The sequence below is a fragment of the Sus scrofa genome, chromosome 8 (genome assembly GCF_054392235.1).
Source record: "Sus scrofa isolate SSC_HxYL_T2T_F1_AM1 chromosome 8, Sscrofa_HxYL_maternal_Yorkshire_Landrace_v2.0, whole genome shotgun sequence".
NCBI classification, from domain to species: Eukaryota; Metazoa; Chordata; class Mammalia; order Artiodactyla; family Suidae; genus Sus; species Sus scrofa.
In genome coordinates this window covers 143,151,284-143,179,124 of record NC_139390.1, presented here as the reverse complement: position 1 = coordinate 143,179,124, position 27,841 = coordinate 143,151,284, and the positions used below count along the sequence as shown (strand labels likewise).

Here is a 27,841-nt window from a genome sequence, read left to right as displayed (position 1 = left end):
AGGGAGGAGGGAGGGAGGCGGGAGGCGGGAGGCGGGAGGGGAGGGGAGGAGGGGCGGGGGTCCGCCGGGCGGGGCCGCGGCCGGCGGGGAGCCCGCGTCCCCGGAGCCCGGCTGACCGCGCGCCCGCGCCGGCCCCAACCTTTGCTCCCTCCCGAGACGCGCCCGCGGCGACAGCCGCAGTCTGCACGTTCTACCCCGTCCCCGCCGGAGCCAGCCACTCAAGCAGGGAGATAACAGCGGGGTTGTAAGCAGGTTTCTTTTCAATGTTAGTGTTATTATTTCTATCTCGAGCGTGTGGGACCAGGCCAGAGGAAAGTTCAGGAAGACGGCCCCCCGTTTCCTTCCTCCCCCCCGCCCCGCCTCCCCCAGTCCCCCAGGGCTGTGGTCACTGCACGCTCGCGCCCACCTGGAGGGCGCAGACGGGCGCACGTACCCTGGACGTGCTCGCCTCTGTCACACCAGTGCCCTTCTAGAAGACAGGTGACCGCCGTAACTTGCTTCGAGGTGGCCGGTTCTCATGACGCTGGGGGGCAGAGATGTGACCTGAGTTTCAAGGGACCCTCGGCAGGCCTCCGTGGGTCTGAGGCAGGGCGCTTTCTAGATCAGCCAGGCGGGTCCCGCGCTTCCCGTCGCCTTGTGATCACTGTGGTTTCTCCGGAGGCTCGCAGAGGGTTTTCTAAACACACACATAGCCCCCCGCGTTATTTGCTGTGCCCTGGGGCGGCGAGATCTCCGTGTGTCTTTTCCCCTTTTCTCCTGCCTCCAGCGGGATTTCCCTGGTAAATCCGAGGAGGACAAGAGCGGTGTCTGCGAGGAGGAACGGGCGGTACAGTGAGGGTCTACGCCCTGGGCCCCTAGAGAAGCTGGGGACCCGGCTGCCTTGGGTTTTAAACCGCTTGGGGGCAGTGGGACTCACGAGCCTCCGGTCTGCGCTAGAGCATATACAGACCTATAGAGAAATGAGGCCCATGTGAAGTATGTTGAATAGGGCCATTAAGTTTCAAGGAAGGAAAAATATAGTCCTGGTTTGTGTGTGTGTGTGTGTGTGTGTGTGTGTGTACGTGTGTACGCGCGCTAACTGGAAAAAATAGGCGAAGTACAAAGTATTTTTCGTGAACACATGCCAGAGTCTCCATTTTTTGCAGGCTTTGGAAGTAGCCTCACTAGAGCTGATGAGGAGAATTGCACAGAAAAGGGAAAATAACAAAGTCATTGTTAAGTCCCTGTCATCATGGACGTTGAAGTCAATGACCTGGATTTTTAGGAGCAGTTAAACAGCGGGAAAAAAAAATCAGAGATTTCAAAGTACTTACATTAAATTTAGTATGTTTGTTGGGGGGGGTGCTAATTAATGGATCCAAAAATTGATATATTGAGCTTGCCTTTTTTCAATGACATAGAATAGGACAAAACTATGAGACATTACACTTAGCACGAGTAAATACGCTGTATAAACCTTTTGCTTCAGTTAAATATGTAGATGTGTGTGCACTGGTCAACCATGTAATGTGTATTTTCATGCTGTCCCTTGAGGTAAAAGCTTGAAAGGCACTGATGTAGTGCAGCCTGCCGCCCAGGGTCAGCGTTTGAAGGAGAACATAGGTTCCTTCCCAGTGGTTCTGGGCTCCTGGTCAGCTCCACTGAATTACAGAGACCAAGGAAGAGGGTGAAGAAGAGAGAAGAATGACCAGTGTCTGAGTTCTGTATTCATTCTTTCCGCAAATGTGCTTGAGCAGTTTCTGCGCTTGGGCCGGTGCTGAAATCTGGGAGTTCAGTGGTGACAAAGTCAACATGCCGTCTTGGCACTTTCGAATCCAGTGGGGACAGCAGACATCAAACCAATAAACATAAAAGTAGCTGGCTATGCGATAAATGCTGTGAAGGAAAATATGAGACCCAAAATGATGGCATCATCATTTAGAGGTGGGAGGCCACGATGAATAATTAACCCAGTTTAAAGTGTCTTCAATGATAAGGAGATGTGCTGTTTCATACACAGAAGTCCCAAGGTCAAGAAGCTCTCTCTGGTGAGTTCAGCAACTCGGGGCTGTCGCTCGGGGCTGTTGGGGAAGGCCCCGGCCATCCTGGCCATCCCGTTATTCCCTCTGCCCTCTCTAGCAGCCGGAGTTGTACCAGGTCCGACGCTCCCAGCATCCCAGGAGGGCGGAGTAGCTCCCGCTAAGACAGACAATAATGCCCCTCGGTAGAAGAGGGTCTTTCATCAAGAGTGGTACAGTCTTTCTCAGAAGCTTCCAATAGACTTCTTCTCCCGGTCCCTAGTTCCGACGGAGGCACATGCTTATGCCTCAGCGCTGGGAAGTGGGGGGGGGTGCATCACTGTGATTGGTCCAGGCGCTTCAGGATTTGCCCTTGAACTTTCCAGGACTGCATTCTTTGTGGAGTGGAGACCGGCTCCCTAAACAGAAAGGAGGAGTTAATGGATGTTGGGTGCCAATGGAGAGCCTGCTGCAGAAGCTCTGGGATGACGCCTCTGAAAAAAAATGGCATTTAAACTTAAGATGAGTGAGGGTCAGCAAGGAGCAAGGAGGATGTACCTTCAGGCAGAGAGAGCCACGTGTGTGGCCTGTCTGTGCCCCGGGTTACAAGATGTTCGTGCCATTTCTCATTTACTGCATTGACCCCAAAAGGTAGGTGTCCCTGAGGAAGCAGGCTCATGGGGTTAAATATCATGATCCGGTTTACAGAGCCAGGAAGCCACAGCCCATCCATCCCATTCCAGAGCCAAAAATCTTGACTTCTGCCTCCAGGAAGACAGAGGGAAGCCAAGTCCCCTGGCCTTTCCCGGCTGTTGACCGAGAAGTGGAGCCCCTCCAGGCCCCTCTGCAAGGTTCCTCTGGGCGCACGGATAGCCCAGGACGTGGGTTCATGAGTAAATCCTCCGTACTTGGTGTACCTCTGCTCCCCTGGGTGTCATGGTCCCTGCCAGGCACTGTCACCAGAGGGCTAGGATTCTCCTGGTGTCAGAGCTTGGAAGCGACCTGTGCAAATGTGCGGGATGATGGGCCCGTCCTGGGTTACCTTCAGAGAAGCCCTTAAGCAGTGTCGGTGCTTTACAGCCATCCGGTTTCTCCTGCTTCCCTTTTCTCGCATGGATGGGCATCCGAGGGGCCGAGCTGCGAGCAGGTGTTACTTCCACGCCGAGCTCAGACTCCCAAGGCCCTGCCCGACTGGGTGCTGGTTCAAGCTTGTCGAGCCCGCATCCTGTTCTCTTGGGGTAGGCACTACAGATGGGGGGGAGGGTAGATGCGGGGAGGGAGGGAGGAGGGGACTAAGGACAAAATCTTGGGAAAATGCAGACTGAGTGGGAAGGGCTTTTAAGAGCGCGGGTGGGTGACTGGTCGGTTCAAAATGCGGGCCGCAAGGAGGCTCTCCCGCTGCTCCGAGGGGTAGGGCGGGCGAGAAGGACCAGTGACAGACTTCTTGTGAGATAACGTGCCCGGGCTCACTCTCCTCCCAGGGATCAGCGGAGAGGGATGTGGCACGCGAGAAGCCACTGTCCCCTGGGAAAGAAGGGAGAATGGTGCTCTCAACGCTGGGCCTGAAGGATTGTGTGAGGTGAGCAATGAGCTTCCCACCACCTGTCCCTCTCAGGTCTCCTGTGTCTTGGTAAATGGTTTTTGTTTGTTTTTTAAATAGAGACAGGAGATTAAGAGTGGAGTGGGGGGGGGCGGTGTTTTTGCATTATGGAAAGACTTGGGCTATGCACGTTCTGAAGATATAAGAATGACTACAACAGAGTCCCTGATCTGAAGGCCAAGCAGGGAGAGGGACAAGCTGACAAGCCTTTGTGACTTGGGGCAGCACCCACTGAAGGGCCAAATCCTTGTTACCTAGAAGAACTGTGCTTAAGTTTCCGAAATTCTATAGAAAGCATTTGAAAAGTGCTCTGGATTTTCCTCCTGGAATAAGGACAATTGTTTGGAATAATGACACAATTTAGAAAATTAATAATCTGCCTAATTAAGAAGCAGGTAAGTGTAAATTGTTTTACAAAAGACCAACGTATATATACATTTATGTTCTGTGTTTACCTACATAGACCGTGTTTCAGTCCATAATGCACTGACTTTCCTAAATAGTGATTTTTTCTTAGTTATGGGTGTAGCCAGTGTACACTGACTATGCCCTGGGCTCCCAGTGCCTGACATCTCACCATCCTGCGCTGTTTCAGAATCAGCACAGACCTCCACCCAATACGTCGGCATCGCAAATCCTCAGACCTTGTACCCAGTAGTCTTCATGCCCATCCACTCAGCTTCAGGCACTCGCTGCCAGTTACACGTGGAATCTCCCCTAAAATCATGGAGGCAGTTAGGTCATGAGCGCCCCAGATCAGCCTGGCCCTGCCTGACCCCAAGTCTTTAGCTCTCGGCCTTTCTTTGCAGACACAGCGGTCTCAGCAGTCCCGCCTGCCGTCCCCATGGTTGTAAAGCCCAGGTGAACTCTGTCAGCAACCTCAGCCTCCTCTGGAGGGAGGACCAGCGCACACGGCCTCCGTGACACCCACTGTAGAGGGAGCTTCAGTGGTTGCAGCTCCCAGGTCCGACCTGACTGGACCCACAGAGCTCTGGCTTCCCTCGCTGCTTCCTGGGGGGCCTGAAACACATCCTAGAGAGACAGTGGCGCTAATGTCCTGTGGAAGTGCCTCTGACCATTGAGAGCCAGGAGCCAGGAGCCAGGAAGAAGCCAGCAGATGATTGCTCTCCCTTCCTGCCCACCCAGGAGCTGTTCCGAGATCCAAGGTTTCTCTGCTTCTGGCTACTCAAGCATGACTCAGCGACCAGCTTTGTTTTTCTAAAGAAGCTGTGGGCAGATTGGTCATGCATCACCTTGAATCGGCTTTTTTCTCCTTCTCGCCCTCATTTCTCTTTTTCCTTACCTTTGCCTCCTTAGGATAACAGGCCTTAATTAAGAAGTAGCGCGTGAGCTTGGCCTCAGGCTGCTTTCTGGAGAACCCAGGCGACGGTGAGACCTTCTGACCCTTTACCTTCCATCCTTCAGTCTGCTGCGCGCTGTTACTTCGCTTCAGGTGTGTTTGACCTTAAAGTGACCTCTAGTTCCTTGACCCTCTGTTTCCTCCTTCCCTGGCTTTACCCTGCTTCGTACTCAGTTTAGTGGTTCTCCTCTTGGTCCCTCTCCCCAGTGGGGTATCCTGCAACAGCCAGATGAAGCCCCCCGGGAGGAAGCCCACCTCTTAGCTTTTCTGTCTTGTATTTGGAGACGCGTGTTCATGGAGCAAGGTAGGAGTAGGCCCTCTTCTCGTGGAACTTGTATTTTGGATCCGCGGTAGACGATTAAACCGATAAAACCATCCTGGAGAGCGTCTTGCAGCGTTTACTCCAATGAAGATCATGTCCAGCCCACTGGCAAGTCTGCTTCTAAGTAGACTGTGTGTCCCAGAGAAAGTCTGACACAGCCCCGAAAGGGACATGTACAGGGATGTTTACTGACGCTTAGGAGAGACGCTTGGGTGTCCGTTTCCAGGAGGGTGGACGTGTAAATTATTGGTGGCCATATGCTGTGGAATATCATACAACTTTAGAACTGTAGATTCGGTGTTCACAAAGCAGAAGGATATGCCCTAAATATACCATATCAAATAGAAAAATGAAAGATGAGATGCATATATATAACAAAATACCTTTTGCACAAATTAAAAATGTGCGTTCAGCACAGTGCACATTTTGCAAAAACATATGCAAGTAAAAAGATCCAAAATTAGCCCATTGGAATGTTTGTCTCTACAGAGAAGGGGAAGGGAGAAGAGGATTTGAACAAAGGAAGCAGTAAGGCAAAAAGGGAAAACTCTGGGGAGGGAGAGAGGGAATCGAAACAAATAATGAAGAGAGATTTTCCAATATTGACAAGTGTTATAAAGAGTATAAAACAGTGACGTAGGTTGGATTTGGAAGACGGCTTCTGAGAGGTGGGCAGAGAACTCTCAGAGGAGGGAGCATATGAGTGACGCCTAAGAGATAACACCCGCCGTGGAATGCTCTAGGGGAAGAGCATGTAGAGCAGAGGGAATAGAAGCTGCAAAGGCTGGGAGGCTGGAAGGAGCTCGATGAGGTGCAGGGCAGGAAGGAGGGGGAGGCCCTTGTGGCTGGAACATGTGAGCTCGAAGCGTGTGATGCAGGATGAGTCAGTGCGGGGAACGCTTGGACCGGATTGCTCAGGCCCCTGGAGGCACTCGTACAAAGTCAGGGTTTTTTAGGCCATTATAAATTCTTGATACCAACCATGTCTGGCTACTGAAGCCTCCCTAGCCATCCTGCTGAGTTTACTTAGTCAGCTCTTTCTCTCTATTCTAATGAAAATGGCCGACTTTTTCCTATTTCTTTAAACTACCGTTACTCCTGGTGGTTGGCCTCTCTGACTCTTCACGGAGAAAAGAATGATAATAATTGTTAGGAAATGAACTGCGTTCCCCTCTCTCCACATTCATATATTGAAATCCCAGCTCCCAGTATCTCAGAACAAGACCTCATTTGGAAATAGGGTCGGGGCAGAAGCGATTACAAGGAGGTCTACTGGGGAGCCCCTCTTGGGGAACTTGGCCGTAACGAACCCAACCAGTACCAGAGGAAAAAGTGCAAAATGTTGATTCGGATAGCTGCAAAACATGATGAAAAAATTATGCTAACTAGCAAGTCAAGTGTACGTGTGAGTTTATGTGTGTGTTTATATGTATGCATACACATATATAATCGCTTTTAAATCAGAAAACAAAAAGAATAATTTAGCTGTATAAAAACTCAACTTTAAACATTGTTTACATTTTTCATTTCCTTACCAAAAAAGTCTGCACTTGGAATAGGATGCCAACATATTTGCTTAATATGCTGTGAAAGTGGAACCTCCAAAATTCAGAGTGCGTAGGGCCTATAAAAATCCTCCAAAATGTCTGTCTTCAAAGCCTTCCCACTGCTCTTACTGTAAAGTCCCAGATCTTTCCAGCATGGCAGGCTGCGTTTGTAGCTTGCCTTGGGAGGTGTCCAGACCAGGGCATCACATCGTCCGAGGAGCTTGTTAAAAGGGCAGGTTCTGACTGACTAGGTCTGGGATGGGGCTGAGATGCTGCATCGCTTTTTTCATAAGCTCCTGGGTGGTACCCCTGCTGCCGGTCCACGAATCACACTTGAGCGCAGGACCTCACAGGGCAGCCCTGCCTCTTTCTGCTGGGCCCTCCAGTAATGCCGAGAGCCCCAGAGGCTCTGCATTGGTTTGGAGGTTCAAGGGCTAGGACGTGCTATCAGCCTGATGGAAAATTTTTGAGGAAGATGATTTTGAGGATTAGAAGATGAGCAACCACAGCGATTTTCCCATATGCAATTTTGGAGCCGAGGGCAAGGGAAAGAAGGCAGGAGAAGCAGATACACTTACCTTTGTGTGTGTGTGTCCTCTGAACACTCACATAGCCCTGGACCTGCCCCCAAGCCGATGCGCTAATGTGAGAATCTGGCCGAGGCTTTGCCGACAGCACAGCTCTGTTAGCCTAGCTGCCGCCACTTTTATCAAGGCATTTTATTTATTTATTTATTTATTTATTTATTTATTTATTTATTTATTTTTTAGGGCCACATCTGCTGCATAGGGAGGTTCCCAGGCTAGGGGTTAAATCGGAGCTGCAGCTGCCGGCCTGCACCACAGCTCGAGGCAGCGCCAAATCCCTAACCCACTGAGCGACACCAGGGGTCAAACCCACATCCTCATGGAGACTCATTTGCTTCATGACTGCTGAGCCACAACAGGACCTCCTCAGGGCATTTTATACTTTGATGGGCATATACCTGTTTCAGGATTGAACTGTACACTCCTGTGCAGTCCACATGAGCCCTTCTTTGCAGTAATCATTCAGTGGCTGCCCACTAATTTTAAAACGACGTTAAATACCTACTCAGCTGTAACTTCCAGCCAGAAGGCGTGATGCTGGGAAATAATTCCTTTCCACAGGACAACTTCGTGTCCAGTAATGAGAGATGGGTTAGCTGTTTGGACAATCAGATGCCGTGGCCCCAGCAAATGGAAATACCACATAGCGACAGGTCTATAAAAGGCAGCCCTCGCTATAAATTTACAGAGAATATCGGTGCCTACCTAGTAATAGCTAGGCTAACACAGGCTGTTTCTTAACAGCGGCTGAGTTTTCTTGCTGGTGTTCTTGGTTTGTTGTTACATACTAATTTGTATTACAAGTAGTGACAACTTTACCTCCAAAGTAATGAAAGATAAATGAAGTTAACGTGAATGTTTGTTATTATTGGTTTTCACTCAGCTCTCTGAGAATGTTGCATCATGTAGATATGGGCTGTTATTTGCTCATTGTGTCATTTAAACAGAAAAAAACTGGGCTTCAGCTCTAGTACATTCATCTTTCCACGTGACCATTCAAGAGGCACTAAATCCATTAGGATCTCGCTGGAGATAGACCGTTGTCCCGTTTCCCAAACCCAGACTTGTCTGTTACCGATTCCTCCTCTCAGAAAATCCTCCAGACACGAAAAGTTTCATTTGATCCGTCATCAACAATCTTTCCCTGAAATAAGGGTAATTGAGAACTCTGTTTAGTTTCAGGACTTCAGTGGGTCAAATTATTTTTCAGATGTTGCTCAGTCTGTGTAAACAGTAGACCACAGAGTGAGCTCATTTGATGCCATGATGCCAGGCAGAAGCATCTGCTCGAAGACAGCAAATCGTAAATCATCTCCTAGGCCTTTATCAAGCCAGCGTGTTGCAAGAAGAAGCCACTAAAATGAGACGACCGAGTCCTCTGTCTTAGCACGCTCTCAGATGCCTTGTTCAGTTCCATGACCTGACCTGGCCAGCGGGGACCACTGGTTAGCCCAAGCTACCTGGCCCTCTCCTTTTCTCTGCCCACGTTATGTGTTACTGAGCTGGTGGCATGTCTTGCTTCCTTCAGACACCCGAATTGGGAGTAAACCACCAATGTAATGGTTGGTGCCATCCCTTTAAAACAGGTCTCTGTATTTGTTCTGATGGCTATTTCATTTTATAAAGGCCCAGGTTCTGGGACTGTTGATCAGGGGCCGGCCGCGGGATACACACTATCTTCCGGGCTGGATATGAGATATTTGCAAACATTCCCAGCGTGTCCCTCACACAGAATAGGGCGTCAGTCATTATTTCTTGCTTTGCATACGTACACGTTGCCAGGCTGCTTAACTCCAAGACCGGAGGGGACGCCACTTTGCTTTTGGCAATTGAATGAACGGGAAAATTCTTGAAGGCCAATTTTCTTAAAATATAGATTTTTATTAGAAATGCTGCAACTGTGACGAAGAGTGATTTTATTTTTCTCCGTCCCTGAATGCGAGAGAACATCTCAGAAAATACATAATTAGCACTCTCTCCAGGAGCTGATTGTAATGACTTGTCCTTGGACAGGTTTTGTGTGGGCGTGGAGCCTCCCTGGTGCCGGGGGTGGGTTTTGAGGGATTTGCGGGAGGAGGAGTGGACGTCAGAGGTTGGCCTTGGGCCGAGAGTGACTCTCCGGTTCCCGTCGCAGGTTCCTGGGGAAGCAGTGCGGCCTCAGCGAGGGAGGAGTTTCAGGAGGGTGAGGTAAGTGCTGGGAGCACTTGTCCTGCACGAGTAAGGGATCCACCTGCTGCCTCCAAACCAACCTACACACCAGCCAGAAGGAAGCCCTCCTGAGGCCATACTGGCGGAGAGGGCCCTGGGCTTTCAACCTTCTTGTGAGTCCGTGTGGGTCTGAGTCACTGGGTCTCACATTTTTGGTCTCAGAAGATTTTTACTGTCTTAAAATGATCGAGGACGCCCATACTTTTGTTGATGTGGGTTATATCTATCGATATCCATCGTTGTCAAAATTAAAACTGAGAGATGTTCCCATCGTGGTTCAGTGGAACTCAACTCGCACACGAGGATGTGGGTTCAATCCCTGGCCTCTCAGTGGGTTAAGGATCTGGTGTTGCTGGGGCTGTGGCACAGCCTGTCACCTGCAGCCCTGATTAGACCCTGAGCCCAGGAACTTCTGTATGCTGCAATGTGGCCCTAAAAAGGCAAACAAAGAAAAAAAATTAAAACTGTGAAATTTGTACAAGTATTTATTTATCTTAACTACCACACCACCATTAAATACTAACATAAATGACATCGTTTTGGGAGAAATAACCATTTCCCACCCACCCCCAAAAAAATAGTGAAGAGAGAAGCATCATGTTATGGTTTTGCCAGTCTTTTTTACTGTTTGGCTTGGTAGAAGACAGCTAAATTTGCACAGTGACTCCTTCGTTCAATCTGTGTTGTACCACATACCGTGCAGTGCCTGGGAAGTGCCAGTGAACGAGAATTAGAAAGGCCACTAGGGTCTCTGTACTGTTCTAATTATCCTTCCGGTCTGTGAATCCCCGAAAAGCTCTAGGGACACCCATGGGTCCCCAGGCCACACTTTGAGAACTGCTGTTCTAAGTTATAAGCGTCATACTCCCCAAAGGTACCTCCCACAGTGGCTGTCATTGAGACTTAGCCCAATGGCCCAGCTGGCTTCCCAAGCTCAGGCTTCCAACAGTGGGGACAAAAAGAGATGGCTGAGGATTCCTCAGCTCGGGGAGCTTTCTTGATTCCCAGGTATAAGTGAGCAAGTGAATGAGTGCGTGAAATAATGAAACTGTTTCTCGGCGTTAGTGCTTTACCTTTTCTTGATCTCGAAATTAGAGTATTATCCCCATCATGAAGCTGGGTTAGTTGCACTCAGGCTGAGATAAACAGAAATTAAGCAAACATTTTGTCTTTTTGTATGACCTTTTATCAGTTGCTCTCAAGTCTTGTAAAATACGGAGGGAAAACTCCCACGTGCTGGGCTTCTAGTCAGATTATAGTCATTCATTCTTCATTCACTGACCAAATTATTCCTTCAGCCAATAGGCTTTTTTTCACTTCTGGGGAGTCAAAAATTTAAAAAGCAAGACCTCTGTCTTCTAGAAATTCACAGTCAAATAGCAAGTTCTGTAACTTTACAAGCTACGCATGAATTTATTCAGGATACGTAATCCGTTCCACAAATATTTATTGGGCACCTATTATTAAGGCAGGTGGAGAAAGAGTCATTTCTTGCCTTGCGGAATTCCGCCAACTGGGGTACAATCCCAAATACATCCTTAAAATGTAAAATGTTGTGACTTGCCTCTCTGGGAAGTCGGAGGAGAAAGTGAGCATTTGGCCAGGGACGTTAAGGAGGATTTCTTGGCGAGAGGTCAGGAAGGGACATGGGTTCCCTGGAAGGGCCAGGTTCCAAAGCCACCTCCCCGTCGTTCTAACCATTCGAAGCTGAAATCACAGGATTGTGAGCACAAACGGCGCACGTCTGTGTCACTCCCAGGACGGTGCTATCGTATTTAGTGAATTTAGAGAAGTGACGGCATATTCCCTAGGTGGAAGTGAATCAGACACACATTCTGGATGAGGAGAAGCACAGACGCAGAAGCTTGGGAGATGTGAAAAAGCATCGCGTGTCCTGGACACAAATGAAATAGCACGAAGTTGATAGAGTTGATGGGGTAAAATGCCTCAGGGTCCTGACTGCAGTGAGATCCGTATTTCACTGCTTTCGTCCTGACGCCGCTACCGGGGAACTCCTAAGATCAAAAGCCTGTGATGAAGTAAATCAGAATCCTGACAGAAGACAAACAGGAGTAGCTCTCTGAGTATAAGCCTAGGTAGCATTTTACAGTTTTTGTCAGAAAGTAGGTCTGCATGGAAATGGGCTTTCCAGTGAGCCGGAGGCAAAGGTATGACTCAGAGACTCCCGTTACTCATTGTCGCTTCTCCCCTTGGGTGAGGCCTCGGCTTCTTCGATGTGGAGGTTGGACTGCAAGCCAGAAGAACACCACGTCTGTAAACATTCTCCTGCACGGACGGCCAGAGACTGTGCATTCTTTGGGGATGGTGCTATAAGTTTACACATAAAACTGCAGTGGTGGCACTTTTTCCAGATCCAAGGCACCGCTGCCCCACAGGGACAGTGCTGCCAGAACAGCTGTCCCCGCTGGAAATGCCAGAGGCTGGGAGAAGCTAGACTGTGTGACTACTTGGCATCCCACGAAATACGGTATCTGTATGAGCGTCCCAGGGCAGCCTTCAAAAACTACCACAAACCAGATGCTCCACACAATAAAAATATCTTGTTTTGGTGGCTAGACGTCTGAAAGCCAGGTGTCAGCAGTTCCATGCTCCCCGAAACCTGATGGGGACAATGCGTGGCCTCTTTGGTGACCAGGAGTACGTGGCCTCCTCATCACGTAGCTGTGGCAGGTCCATCGCTGCCTCCATCACCTGCAGCAGTCTCCCCTTGCTGCGGCGGTCCACACGTCCCCTCTCCGGAAGGACACCAGTGGTACTGGATTTAGAACCCACCATAGTGGCCTCATCTTAACCTTATCCCATCTTCGAAGACCAGCTTCCTCACAGGGTCACATTGCCAGGTGCCAGGGATTAGGGCATTTTTAGTGGAAGAGGGTTCAACCCGTAACAGTATCCTGGGTGAAGTAATTTCGGAACGGAATCCGACTCTGTGTGTGTGTGTTTGTGGTGGTGCTGGTGGGAGTGAGACAGGGTCCCTCTTTGACCTGCCCAAAACCTACCGGAGATAATGCAGCGTCAGACTACCCGTGTATCAGAGTGGCTTCTTTAAAGTCAACTGAGGTAGCATTTGTGAAGGGAGGCGTAATTTGCTGGGTCTCGAAAATAAGTTTGGGCCAAATTATGAGACATCACAGTATTGATCGCTGGCCATTGAGGAATCGAGGCGCTGTGGATGTTTCTAAGTAACATCTTAGGAACATGATTAGGCTTGAGTTATAGGAGAGGGGCGCTGGCGACGTGTGAGCGAGGCGCCGTCCAGCAAAACCTTAGGGGCAGAAATAGCGGTTAGAGAATCCCTGCAGGAGTCGGGAGAAAGAAGCTGACTGGGGAGGGCCGGGGGCACGTGCGTATGTGGCAGGGGACAGGTTCGCTGAACCAAAGAGGGACCGAAAGAGAAGCGGGAGCGATTGGGAACATTCTCAGTGACCTGTTGGATGGGACTAGTGAGAAAAGCCGAGGAATTGAAATCAACTCTGAGATGACGAGCTTGGCTGAGTGGGGGGGGATTCACCACCAACGCAGACGGAAACACAGGAGAAAACGCGGGCGTTTAAGGGGTAAAGTGAATAAAGGCATGCAGGTTATTAAAAATATTCACCAGAGGTCCCGTTGTGGCTCAGCGGGTTACAAACCCGACGCGTATCCACGAGGATGCAGGTTCGATCCCTGGCCCTGCTCGGGGGGTTAAGGATGCGGCGTTCCTGTGAGCTGTTGTGTAGGTCACAGACGCAGATGCAGCTCAGATCCTGCATTGCCGTGGCTGTGTGTAGGCCGGCCATGGAGCTAATTGCAGCTCCAATTAGATCCCTAGCCTGGGAACTTCCATATGCCACAGCTACGGCCCTAAAAGAAAGCAACAGCATTAATTCATTCATTTATTGTTTATGAAAAACTGCCTTTGCAAAGTTACACAAGGACACTGAGTGGAGAATCCTCTACTCTAAAGGTCCGCCCTTGTCCCACACCTAAAACATCCCCAAGGATTGATTGGTCTCTTTACCGTCAACCTGCCCCCTCCCTACAGCCAGTCCTGCACTCCTTTCTTGGTGGGTAGCACAGTCATCCCCCTGCCTCTTAGGCCGTGAATCTTCCTTCCTCCGTGCCTCCCTGGCCCCCACATCCTTGTGTCTCGTCATCAAGTCTTGCCCATTCCAGCTCAGACCTCTCTCGAGCGGACCTGGCCTCTTCGTCTCCATGGCCTCTGCCTCACTCAAGATTCCGGTCTTCTCACATCTGCTTTACTGTCGAGCACCTCACCAAGTCAGTCCTCCAGGGCACTTCACCCCAGTGAACTCACACCAGTGACACAGCCGAAGGGCTCCTTGTGGGGAGTGCAAGTCCGACGTCCTGCTGTGAGGCGTAGCACTCGCAGGTTCCTGACTCACCCACGCGAAGACCTTTCCCTGCCCCGGCCTCACAGCTGCCAAACAACGTCCAGACTCTGTAAGATGACCTAAGAAGCTTGGATGGTGTTGTTTCTGCTCATCCCTAGACTTTATCTCCTTCGGTAGTGCCACCGTCTAACCCTTTAGGAATTTCGGATCTTTGTAACCTCTGAATACTTCTTGCTGCTGCTTTGCAGGGGGTTTCCTCCACCTGCGTGTCCTTCCAGCCCCTGCTCCTCTGGAGTCCCCTCCCCTTTCATACTTTCCCTGAAGCGTCTATGCATAAATCACCTTCCTCTCGCCCTCTCCCCTACTTCTGTGTGAGGACATACTTCCCCTGTCCCGCTTACAACAATACCGTGCGTCACTTTTAATGCCGCTGGCTCCTCGAGTCACCCACGGTCTCCCTGCAGGCAGAACAGTCCAAATCCCACTCCACAAGCAGACTGGGCGGCTGTTTTGTTTCCGGCACCGTGATTTTGCTCAAGATACAGAGACGAGTAAGTTCCTCATGTCAAGTTTCTGAAACTTGTGGACCAAAGGATTGGATCATTCCAACACTGAAAAGGAGCTCAAAGCCTAATAGGAGAGTCAAGGAAAATAAAATGTAAAAAGAAAAAAATGACTTGGTACAGTCAAGAAAATGACTTATTACAGGTTAGAATTTTTTTTTTTTTTTTTTTTTTTTTTTTGTCTTTTGTCTTTTGTTGTTGTTGTTGTTGCTATTTCTTGGGCCGCTCCCGCAGCATATGGAGGTTCCCAGGCTAGGGGTTGAATCGGAGCTGTAGCCACCGGCCTTCGCCAGAGCCACAGCAACGCGGGATCCGAGCCGCGTCTGCGACCTACACCACAGCTCACGGCAACGCCGGATCCTTAACCCACTGAGCAAGGGCAGGGACCGAACCCGCAACCTCATGGTTCCTAGTCGGATTCGTTAACCACTGCGCCATGACGGGAACTCCGAGGTTAGAATTTTAATGGGTTTGGTTAAAAGCCGCTGCAAGACATACAGACCAAGGTAGCCACAGTATTATCTTTAAAGCAACCCATAGAGATGAAAACAGAACAAAGTGAGAGTGAATTTCCAAATATAAAAATGACGGCATTTTTCTGTTCTTCGGAAGAAGTCACTAGACCGATGCATTGCCACTGACTTTGTATTCCCACCAACTGCAGTAAGTCTCAGCTCAGCTTTTGTCCGGTCAAAATGGAGACATGGTATAAAAATAAATGTATTTTATGAAACAGTAGAGCAGGTAAGGTATGCCTTTTCTCATCAGCGCTACCTCCAGAATCACCTAACCTGGCTTCTGACTGGTGGAAATTTTGCTCCACGGCCGGCGTCAGCACAGGTAACCCAGCCACACACATCCCCCCCGGGGTCTGTGCCGTCCTGTCCAGTTGCAATTGCCGTCCGCTCCTTCTGTTTCCTAATATCTTCCTTAGTTCTTTTTTCCCTCCTCCAGTCAGATTTGTTAAACATAACAAAATTCTCTATACAAAGTGGCCTAAACCTTAAGACATACTTTCTCTTTTTTTATACTTCTTTTTAAAAAATAATAATTCTTACTTCATTTCTTTTTCTTAGTCACACCCATGGCACAAAGTTCCCAGGCCAGGGACTGAACCTGCGCCACGGCAGCAACCCAAGCTGCTGCAGCGAAAGGGCTGGATCTTTAACCTGCTGCTTCATGACAGAATTCCAAAACGAGATACTTAACCACTATTGCGATAAGTTGATCCACAGAGCATCAAAAAGCGGCTTACTCTAAAATCAAGAGACAAGCTCCCAGTGCACAGCACATGAAGAGCCTAACTTCCAGGACTCTAATAGTTCTATACGATAAATAACAGGCTGCTGGGGAAATGGGTACCAGACTTTAAGAGGCCATTCCTGCGCCGCCACTGGGATGCCATCATGTGTCTGGATCCTGATGTTCCCATTATCTGATTCGAGGCTCTCCACAGGAATATTGTGGGAGCAGAGGTTAGCCTGGCTGCTTGCTGAGCTGGAATTGCTCTCCCGGCACGTTCCTCTGACGGGGTCCCGAGGCAGCCCCGCTCCAGTCCTCGTGAGTCTGTGCGCAGGACTTCAACAGTGGGTGGAGTCTTCACTGTGTCCTCGAGGTGCTGCTCCAGGGTCACCTCCCTACCCCCATCCTCCCAGGGCAGGATCCTCACAGGCTCATCCCCCTTTGTTCTTAAGTTCGAGTCCCCAGTTTATCTTGCAGGTCACTGCACCATCTGCCCCAGGCTATTACCCTACCTCAATAGGAGGCAGCGTCTTTCCAGTCTAAAACACTCCAAACACTTTCCCTGCCCAGGGCCTTTGTTAAAGGCAAGATTAAACAAAAAGAGAGCATATCTAGATCAGCAAAACTGTCTGGAAATTATTTGCTATTTGAAATTTCAAAAGCAAAAAGCACTAACATAGTCATGATGGGAAAAGCTTGAGTCTGGTGGAATTTGCATCCACCTATTTTGTGGTTTAGTCTTATTTTGCTTCTTAATTATGTGAGTATTACATGTGTCTTGGTGAAGGAGAGAGCAATGGCCTTCTCAGAACTGCAGTCTTCTGTAGGTCTTCATTCAATTCTGCCTTCATTGTCTGAGTGAAGGCACCTCTTGACCTTCCACCTATGGGTCCTGCTTCTCCTTAGTCTTGCTAGAAGCCTTCTCGACCCCCTCTGCATCACTCCTTCCTGTTAGAATCCCACTTGCGTCTCCATTCCTCAGTCCTGTGGCCCCAGCTGGAGGCTGCCATCCCCCTTAACCTAGGCGACAACGGCAACTTCATAATTGCTCTCACCATTCCTCCTTCTAATCCTTTCAATCCAGTGTCCACATGACAGCAAACCATTTTTAGAATGGGTCCTATCACTATCTGCTTAAGACCTTTCGGTAGCTTCTCATTTCATTAGAATAAAATCCACACTTCTCCTGCTGCCCCGTGAAAGCCCCATCATCTGGCTCCTGCCTCTCCAACAGCACTGTTCACTGGATTTCCATTAAGATTTTTTTTTTCTTTTTAGGGCCACGCCTGTGGCATATGGAAGTTCCCAGGCTAGGGATCAAGTCTGAGTTGTAGCTGCTGGCCTCTGCCACACCCACAGCAATGAGGGATCTGAGCTGTATGTGCGTCTGACCCACACCACAGCTCATGGCAACACTGGATCCTTAACTCACTGAGCAGGGGCAGGGATGGAACCTGCATCCTCATGGTACTGGTCAGGTTTGTAATCCACTGAACCACAGCAGGAACTCTCATAAATATTTTTAACAAGTGTCGTGTGTTTATGCCTGTATAGCATTCTCTATATTGCATTGTTACGCACTTTACCCCTTAGAAAGTCTGCTTCTTCTCCTGTGCCTCCCACCTCAACGAACGGCGACATCCTCCCCACTTAGCCGAGCTCATCGCCGCAGAGCTGATCTCAGTTCTTCTGTCTTTCCTACTGGCCACATCCTCCATTAAGGGTCTCGCTCCATCCCGTCACAATCTCTTACCCTCAGGGTTTTGCACTTCCTGTTTCCTCTGCCTGGAAATTTTCTGCCTCTTCCTAAAATGGCAGCTTCTTTCGTCTTTAGAGCTCAGCTTAAATATCACTCTTTGGCCCAAAGTGCATCCGTCTGGGCGAGGAAAGAAGGGAATGGGGCACCACTGTCCAGTTTTCCCAGCACCACTTGTTGAAAGACTGTCTTGAGAGAGACAAAAGATGGCGGTGTGGAAGGACTCAAGCTCACCTCCTCTCATGAGAAAACCAATGTTACAACTAACTGCTGAACAGCCTTCAACAAAACAGACCGGAAGCTTCCAAAAAAGGTCTTCTATACCCAAAGACAAAGAGGAAGTCACATCAAGACGGTAGGAGGGTGCTGTCATGATGTGAGCAATCCCGCAACTGCCGGGTGGGTGACCCACAGCCTGGAAAACAACTGTAAGCAGAGGTTCTTCCACAAGAGTGAGAGTTAGGACCTCAACAGCAGCTTCCCATGCCTGGGGGTCTGGCATTGACAGGAGGAGCCCCCAAGCATTTGTCATTGAAGGCCAGCAAGGCTTGAGCACATGAGCTCCACAGGACTGGAGGAAACAGACTCTGCTGTTGGAGGGTACACACAGGGTTTCTGGTGCACTGGGTCCCAGGGCAAAGCAGAGACTCCGTAAGAATCTGGATCAGGCCCATCTATGGGCTTTGGAGGGTCTCCTGTGTGAGCTCCTCCAGAGGCTGCCATTTTGGAAAAATCTGGCCCCACTAATCAGGGCAAGCAGCAAACAGGGTGGGTACGCAGCTCCACACATCAGCAAACAGGCTGCCTAAAGTCCTCCCAGGTATACAGCTGCCTCAAATCGTACTCAGAGACAAAGCCCCCCCCCACCAGAGGGTCTCAGCTCCACATCCAGTGGGTAGGCACCAATCCCTTCCATCAGGAAGCCTGCCGCAAGCCCCTGTAGCAACTTCATCCACAAGGGGGCAGACACCGGAAGATACAACCCTGGTAGCCTGCAAAAAGGAGACCACACACAAAGCTCTACAAAATGAAAAGTCAGAGAAATATGAGCCAGGTGAAGGAAAAAGACAAAGCCCCAGAAGAACAGCTAAGTGAAGTGGAGATAAGAAACCTACCTGAAAAAGACTAGAGTAATGCCAGTCAGGAATGACCCGTGATCTCAAAGATAAACCAGAAGCAAATAGCAATAAGTTAAAAGAAACATTTAAAAAAGGCTTAGACGATTTAAAAATTGAACAAACAGAGATGATCAACACAATAACCGAGATAAATTCACTGGCAGGAAGCGGTAGCACAATACAGGAGGCAGAGAGCCAAACGGTGAAGTAGAAGACGGACTGGTGGAGATCACTGATGTGGAACAGAAAAAGAACAAAGAATGAAAAGAATTGAGGACAGTTTAAGAGAACTCTGGGACAACTTTAAACACACCAACATTCACATTATAGGGATGCCAGAAGGAGAAGAGAGAAGGGGCTGGAGAAAACATTTGAAGAAATAATGACTGCAAATTTCCCTAACATGGGGAAGGAATCACTCACTTAAATTCACGAAGCACAACAAGTATCATATAAAATAAACCCAAGGAGGAACACCCCAAGACACATATCAATCAAAATTAAAGACAGGGAGTTCCCATTGTGGCACAGCAGAAACAAATCCGACTAGGACCATGAGGTTGCAGGTTCAATCCCTGGCCTCACTCAGTGGGTTAAGGATCCGGCATTGCCATGAGCTGTGGTGTAGGTTGGATCTGGCGTTGTTGTGGTTGTGGCATAGGCCAGCAGCTGCAGCTCCAATTAGACTCCTAGTCTGGGAACCTCCATATGCCACGGGTACAGCCCTAAATGGACAAAAGACAAAATAAATAAATAAATAAATAAAATAAAAAATAAATAAAAGCGAAAATATTGAAAGCAGCTAGGAAAAAGCAACAAATAACATACAAGGGAACCCCAATAAGGTTATCAGCTGATTTTTCAGTAGAAACTCTGCAGGCCAGATATACTTAAAGTGATGAAAGGAAAAAAATCTGCAACCAATAATACTTCACCCAGCAAGGCTCTCCTTCAAACCTTGCTGGGTAAGTAGAAATAGAATGGTAGAAATAGAAATTATACTATTATACTAATGTATTATATTAGAATAGTAGAATTTCTATTTTCTACTAATAGGAAATAGTCTCTTTCAGGTTGAAGGAGAAATCAAAAGCTTTACAGACAAACAAAAGCTAAGAGAATTCAGCGCCACCAAACCAGCTTTACAACAAATGCTAAAGGAATTCCTCTAGGCAGAAAAGAAAAGGCCACAGCTAGAAACAGGAAAATTACAAATGAGAAGGTGCATCAGTAAAGGCAAACATATGGTAAAGGTAGGAGATCATCCCCACACAAACATGCTACCAAAAGTAGCAATCATGAGAGGAGGGTACAAATGCAGGATCCCGGAAATGCATTTGCATTTAAGAGACCAGCAACTTAAACCGATCTTGTATACACAGACTCCTATACCAAAATCTCATAGTAATAGTAACCGCAAACCAAAAATCTGCAATAGATACACGCACAAATAAGAAAAAGCAGTCCAAAAACAACACTAAAGATAGTCATCAAACCACAAGAGAAGAAATAAAAGAAGGGAAGAAAAAAGACCAACAAAAACAAATCCAGAACAGTTAACAAAATGGCAGTAAGAACATAGATATCAATAATTACCTTAAATGTGTATGGACTAAATATTCCAAACAAAAGACAGACTGGCTGAATGGTTACAAAAACAAGACACATAGATATGCTATATAAAGAAGATGTAGTACCTATATACAATGGAATATTACTCAGCCATAAACAGGAATAAAATAATGCCATGTGCAGCAACATGAATGGACCTAGCAATTATCACACTAAGTAAAGTTAAGCAGTGAAAAACAAATGTCATATGATATCACTTATATATGAAATCTAAAAAAAAGATACAAATGAACTTATTGCAGAACAGAAACAGACCCACAGACTTTGAAAACAAACCTATGGTTACCAGAGGGAATAGGTGGGGTGGGGGTGAGGGGACTGGGGGTTTGAGATTGCCATAAGCCTCCTGAAGTACATGGGATGACTGGCCAACAGCTACCTGCCCTATAGCACAGGAAACTCTACCAATATTCTGTGATAATGTATATGAGAAAAAAATATGAAAAAGAATGGATATGTGCACATGTGTAACTGAATCCCTTTGTTGTACAGCGGAAGTTATTGCAACATTGTAAATAGCCTATACTTCAATAAAACTTTTAAAAACAAGGGGAAAAAAAGAAAAAAAAATCCCCTTCTCAGGAGTTCCCATTGTGGCATAGCAGTAATGAACCCAACTAGTATCCATGAGGATGAGAGTTTCATCCCTGGCCCTGCTCAGTGGGTTAAGGATCTGGTGTTGCCACGAGCTGTGGTGTAGCTCACAGATGCGGCTCAAATCTGGAGTGGCTGTGGCGTAGGCTGGGAGCTACAGTTCTGATCTGACCTCTAGCCTGGGAACTTCCATGAGCCACACTTGCAGCCCTAAAAAAGAAAAGAAAAAAAAAAATCACCTTCTCTTGGAAATCTTATCAGATCATAGCCTCTAAAAATGGCCCCACTTTTGTCCCTTTCTTTGTTCATTGGTTTACAGATAGCATTTATCACAAGCTACTTTTAATTAATTAATTGATTAGTCTTTGGATCTATCTCTCATTCTAGAAAGTGAGCTCCATTAAAAAAAGAGGCATGTCTGACTCATTCACTTCAGTATTCCCAGTGCCTTGCACATTAACTGGCTCACAATAAGCCACTCAGTACAAGTTTATTGAATGAGTAATCCTTTATTACACACTCTATGTGATATTCATACACATTTTTACAATTTTAATTATATTTGTATGTGTTCTTTTATTGACTTAATGTCTTCTTTTTAAAAATTTTTATTAAAGTATAGTTGATTTACAATGTTGTGCCAATTTCTGCTATTCAGCAATGTGACTCAGTCTTACATATATACACATTCTTTTTTTTAACATTATTTTTCATCATGGTCTCTCCCGGGAGATTGGATATAGTTCCCTGTGCTATATAGTAGGACCTTATTGTCTACCCATTCTAAATGTCATAGTTTGCATCTACTAACCCCAATCTCCCAGTCCCATCCCGCGCCCTCCCCTTCCCCTTGGCAAACCACAAGTCTGCTCTGCTGTCCATGTCCATGAATCTGTTTCTGTTTTGTAGATAGGTTCATTTGTGCCATATATATGTATTTTTTAATTTTTAATTTTATTTTATTTTGCTCTTTTAGGGCCACACCCATGGCATATGGAGGTTCCCAGGCTAGGGTCCCATTGGAGCTACAGCTGCCAGCCTACACCACAGCCTCAGCAACGCCGGATCTGAGCCATGTCTGTCACCCACACCACAGGTCACAGCGATGTCAGATCCTTAACCCACTGAGAGAGGCCAGGGATGGAACCTGTATCCTCATGGATCCTAGTCAGGTTCGTTAACCACTGAGCCGTAAAGGAAACACCTGTGCCATATTTTAGATTCCACATAGAAGTAATAACATCTTTACTGAAGTTCTGCAAGAGCAAAAATAAAGTCCATTTTTTTCACCGAGGTTACTAGCTGCTTGCAAGTAATAAGGCCCTTACCAGTATGCATTCAGTAAGTAAATGCATTAAATAATTATCAATCAATGGAAGACACTGAACAAGGTAATATTATAAAGGATCCAGACAATCCACTGTGTTAAAACAAAGCAGATGAACTCTGCTTTCAATAATCTGAGCTTGGGAAAGACAAGTTCCAACAAGTGATGACTTACTATGATCCCTTTAATTGCTTAAGATTATCCGTAAGAATTAATATCTACAACCAGGCTGTTGGATAGAGATTTTATTTTATTATTATGTTTTTAAGTCAGGGATCCAGTCTTGTACATTAGCATCTACTTGAAACGAACTTTGTCTGTGGAGCTAGAACGTACTTATAATCAGCTATGGTGTTTAACAACCCAATCCTTATGTTTGGAATATTGACCTTCGAATAATTTCGATGGAAAGTTCTATTCGAGCAGTTTCCAGAATTGATATTGGAGCATAATGTTGACCCACACTTCTGATCTGTGGAAAAGCTTTAAGGCCATAATGTCAAATGTCTCTTGTGGCAGATGACAAAAATGACCACAAGACCCTGTATCTCCTTCTACCAAGATGGGGAGTCTGCTTTCCTAATTGTTGAATCTGTGCTGATCCTGGAACTCGTTTTGATCAATAGAATGTGACAAGAGGGATATTGTGCTGGTTCTAAGTCTCAGCTTCACAAGACCTTAGAGCTTCTGTTCTTGCTTTCTGCAAAAAACATGTGAAGGAGCTTGGCTAGCCTGCTGGATCTTTGATCTCAGACTTCTAGACAACCAAATAAACAGCTGTTGTTTTAAGTTATTAAGTTTTATAGCAGTTTGTTATACAGCACAGGTTAACTGACACAGCCATATTTAATTGAATTTCAGCGTGCTCACTACTTGGTTTTAAGACAAAACACCATAGAGAAGTGGCTTAAACAACGAACATTTATTTCTTGGAATTCCTGCTGTGGTGTGGTGGATTAATGATCTGGCTGGTCTTTGGGGAGGTGCCAGGTCAATCCCTGGCCCAGGGCAGTGGGTTAAGGATACCATGTTGCTGTGGCTGTGGCATAGGTCACAGCTCTGGCTTGAATTTGATCCCTGGCCCGGGAACTTCCATATGCCACGAGTGCAGCTGAAAAAGAAACAAGCAAACAAACATTGTTTCTCAAATTTTGGAAGCTAGAAAGTCCAAGCCCTGGAGTTTTGGTGTCCGATGAACGCTCTCTTCCTAGTTCATGAGATGGTTGTCTTCTGGTTGTGTCCTCCCATGGAAAAGGACGATGGAGCTCTCTAGGGTCTCTTGTTCTTTTTTTAATACTTTTTTTTTTTTTGGTCTTTTGTCTTTTTAGGGCTGCACCTGCAGCATATGGAGGTTCCCAGGCTAGGGATCCAAACGGAGCTGTAGCCACCAGCCTACATCACAGCCACAGCAACGAGGCATCCGAGACGTGTCTGCGACCTCCACCACGGCTCACGGCAACGCCAGATCCCCAGCATTGAGGAAGGCCAGGGATCGAACCAGCATCCCCATGGATACTAGTCGGCTTCGTTAAACACTGAGCCATGATGGGAGCTCCCTAACTGAAGTATAGTTACAGTTTTCTAATTGAAGTATAGATGGTTTACAATGTTGTGTTAGTTTCAGGTGTATAGCAAAGCAATTCAGTCATATATTTTTTTTTCTGATTCTTTTCCCTTATAGGTTATTGCAAAATATTGAATATAGTTCCCTGTGCTACACAGTAGGTCATTGTTGGTTATCTGTTTTACCAACAGTAGTGTGTATATATGAATCCAACCTTCTAATTTATCCAGCTCCACTTTCCCCCTTTGGTAACCATAAGTTTGTTTTCTTTGTCCGTGGATCTATTTCTCTTTTTTAATTAGTTCATTTGTATTTCTCTCTCTCTCTCTCTTTTTTTAAGATTCCACATATAAGTGATATTGTGTTATATTTGTCTTTCTCTGTCTGGCTTACTTCACTTAGTATGATAATCTCTAGGTCCATCCCTGTTGCTGCAAATGGCATTATTTCTTTCTTTTTATGGCTGAGTCATATACAGTAATATGTACCACATCTTCTTTATCCATTCATCTGCCAGCGGACATCTAAATTGCTTCCATATCTTGGATATTGTAAACAGTGCTGCTATGAACATTGGGGTGTGGGGTCTCTTTTGTGAGAGAACTAACCCGTTTCACGAGGGCTCTACCCTCTGACCCAATCACCTTCCAAAGATGCCTCCCGATATCATCACTTGGGGATTAGGTTTCAACATGCGGATTTGGGGGATACAAACATTCAGTCTATAGAAATCGACTTTCTAGATGTTGTAGGTGAGTTACAAGGGCTGTGCTAGCTACACGGAAAGCTTGCTGAGAGAAACCCCACTGAACACACACTTAGTCTCTAGCTTTCCAAGGACGAGCTGGATGTAATTTACTGCAACTATTTAATCTCTTCTTTCAGGTTATCTTTCGGGAACTCCAATGGCAGGGATCACGCGATCACCTCAAACTCAGGTGTCGTGCTTTCCGGTCGATGCCTGTGCCAAAAGTTCGTTCTTCAAGACGAGTTCTTGTCCAAGTTACATGGCCTATTTTCTAAAAAATCAAATCAAGCACACTTCACAGCACCCTCACGGGTAGAACGCGTGGCTTATTTATTTTTATGTGGTATGTTCATCTCTCAATACCTGTGTTTTCACCAGAGTAAACTCAGTCTTGTGAAGTTAAATTTCATGCATGTCATAAATGTTTCCCCATCTGAGCAAATATTGAAATGAGCAATTCTGCTCTTTGACAGAGAGTGTTAAATGTGTTTGGTCATCAAATTCGACTTAGTATTCCCCAAGGTATCCTAATGTTTCTGGCAGTATCTCAAAGCTCTCACGAATCTCCCAGCCAACTATTGCTTTGAAGGGCAGTTTCTTCACTTAGCAGGAAGTTTTTCTAGTTAATTCACCTTACTTAGAGTTCCATAGTTCCCTCTTTTAATATTTCCTACATGTTTAAGCACAGCTAAAAAAGTGACTAAGAAACGTTTTAAAAGTTGTACTTGGTTAAGAAGCCTTGCAACTCTCATGCTGGGGAACTGATAATTTGTGATTCTAATTTTAACTGGATTAATCTCATTCAGAGTCTTTCTATGCATATTACACATCTTAGTGCCCAACTTCATGAGGGATTTAGCAACTGCTATATGTGGAAAATGCTGAGAATTGAGATGCTTTTGCTGTTGAAGAAACATTGCTCATGTTCCAAAATGCAGTTGAAACCCAAGTCAATGTTATATGCAATTTCATTTTTATTTTGAAAATATTGTTGCAGAAACATAGTTTCTTTGGGATTCTTTACCCCAAATCACGGACACTGCTACTCTCAAAAGCAGTACGGTTTCTCGCTCTGCTGAGGGCCAGTCACGGTTCAGCTTCGGAGTGTCACCACGTTCCCCTTGGGGCTGTCTGGGGACACGGCTGGTTTGCCTCCCCTTGCTGGTTACACCACTTTCCTTTCTGCATTGGTTTTCACTGGGCGCCTGCCATTTCTGATGTTCCAGGAAGTCTGCTGCTTCTACCTGACTCTAATTCAATTTGTTAATATACAACATTGATCTGGTTTATGGACACAGAGAGCATCCTGTGTAATTTCATCTATGTTTGCCAAAAAGTGACTGTACCAGATAAGAGCCTTACCATCAACCTCAGGCTGCCCAGAAATCCTTTTGTGCTCTGCCCTTTCATTTTAATAGTCTGTAGCTGGGGAATGTTGGTTGGGCATATAATCATCACTTCTGTGGCGGGGGCCCTGTTTCTGTCTTTCATCTCTGGTAGTGTAATAGCCACTCTACTTCTTTTTTTTTTTTTTAGGGCCGCACTGCAGCATATGGAAGTTCCCAGGCTAGGAATTGAATCAAAACTGTGGCCACCAGTCTATGCCACAGCCACAGCTACAGCCACGTGGGATCCAAGCCCCGCCTGCGACCTACACCACAGCTCATGGCAATGCCAGATCCTTCACCCCCTGAGCGAGGCCGGGGATCAAAGCCACATCCTCATGGATGCTGGTTGGGTTTGTTACCGCTACGCCGAAATAGGAACTCCACTCTGCCATTTTTTATCTTTTTAAAATTTGCTTTCCATCTTTGCATATTTGAAGACATTTTGCTTTGCTTTCTTCTTTCCTCTGGAAGTGCTCCAGCTCCTTCAGGGGTCTCTTCCATAATCTAATTTCCTTGGCTTTGCCAGAACCAACAGGGAATATTTCCTGGTGTCCGCCCTGAGCAGAAGGTCTATGTGCCAGACTGTATTGAACAAGTTTTTTCCCCCAGAACTCTTTAGGTTGAGGAGACATTGGTGTCCATAATTTTGCAAAAATTGCCACAGGAATCCCCCTTTTCAAGACATCTCGCCTCCTCTCCTGTTCAGAAACTGCTTCTTTCCCACTCAACACATTTTCCAGAGATTGGAGAGAACCGTTTCTCTGTCCATATCAGCTTTTGTCTAAAGATGAACAAACAAAACATGTACCAGTAACAGAGCCAGAACTGGACCTTTGCCTTCGTCTGATTTGCTGTTTGAAACATGGCTTTATGACTCCGCCATCACCAGGACTTTAGCGGCCAGAATTAGAAATGAAGCCAAACAAATTACTTTGACAGTTTTAATGATAAGTGCAACTCATGTCAGCTAAGCTAGTCAGTGTTTGTGATGGTCGGAATAATCTTTTTTTTCATTGAAGTATAGTTGATTTACAATGTCGTGTTGATTTCAGGTGTACAGAACAGTGATTCAGTTATACATACTTTTTCAGATTCTTTTTCCTTATAGGTCATTACACAATATTGAGTATAGTGTCCTGTGTTATACGGTAGATCCTGTTGGTTATCTATTTTATGTATAATAATGTGTATATGTTAACTCTGACCTCCTAATTATCTTCCTCCCCACCTTTGGGGACCATAAATTTGTTATCTATGTCTGTGGATCTGTTTCCATTTAGTAAATAAGTTCATTTGTATCTTTTTTTTTTAAGATTCCACATATAAGTGATATCATATGATATTTGTCTTTGTTTGGCTTACTTCACCTAGTATGATAATCTCTAGGTCCATCCATGTTGCTGCAAATAGCATTATCTTGTTCTTTTTTATGGCTGAGTAGTATGCCATTGTGTATATGTACCACATCTCCTTAATCCATTCATCTGTCAAGGGACATTTGGGTTGTTTCCTTATTCTTAAAAGTCAGACTCAAGATCACAAAGTTGCCAAGTAAGTGAACCAGAACTGGAATCCAGATCGTCTGAGTAAAGGCATCTATGACAGTTTGTCATGTCCCTCTACTTTCTTCTGAATGTTCTCAGGAGAAATTTTTAAAGTTATGTAGACCAGGAGTTATATATGCCTCTACCATACATGTTTCATGGGTCAAAGTGAAGCAAAGAAAGAATGTCTTTCCTGAAAGCAAGTAGATGGCTTCACAGTAGAGCAACGGAGAGAGAAACACCATGACATGCTTCATTTTTTGCAAGTATCTTTCTTTTGCTGTTCTCAAGTAGGTAAGAATCAGGTGACAAATTCGTTTAAACAGTTCCCACTGAGATTTGTGAACCAAAAAAGGCAGACAGGAAAATAAACTGGACAGACAATCGAA

At 46.4% G+C, this 27,841-nt stretch overlaps 1 protein-coding gene and 1 long non-coding RNA gene across 5 annotated transcripts in view; one reads left to right on the top strand and one right to left on the bottom strand.

Moving 5' to 3' along the window:
• PRKG2 (protein kinase cGMP-dependent 2) overlaps nucleotides 1–896 on the bottom strand; it is a 99,756-nt gene extending 98,860 nt beyond the window's left edge. For 2 of the 4 annotated variants that reach the window (XR_014813506.1, XM_084973722.1), the window contains exon 1: nucleotides 434–859. The gene's annotated coding sequence lies outside the window, so the exon portion shown is untranslated. Of the gene's footprint in view, nucleotides 1–406 lie in introns of all 4 variants that reach the window. The other 2 variants (XM_084973721.1, XM_021101892.2) reach the window with 2 other exon arrangements.
• LOC106510562 (uncharacterized) lies at nucleotides 67–27,841 on the top strand. Its single transcript, XR_014813512.1, has 9 exons — nucleotides 67–265; nucleotides 1,534–2,027; nucleotides 2,119–2,230; nucleotides 2,384–2,648; nucleotides 3,479–3,576; nucleotides 4,407–4,763; nucleotides 4,915–5,050; nucleotides 9,548–9,600; nucleotides 24,658–27,841. It is a non-coding gene; the product is annotated as an uncharacterized LOC106510562 (long non-coding RNA).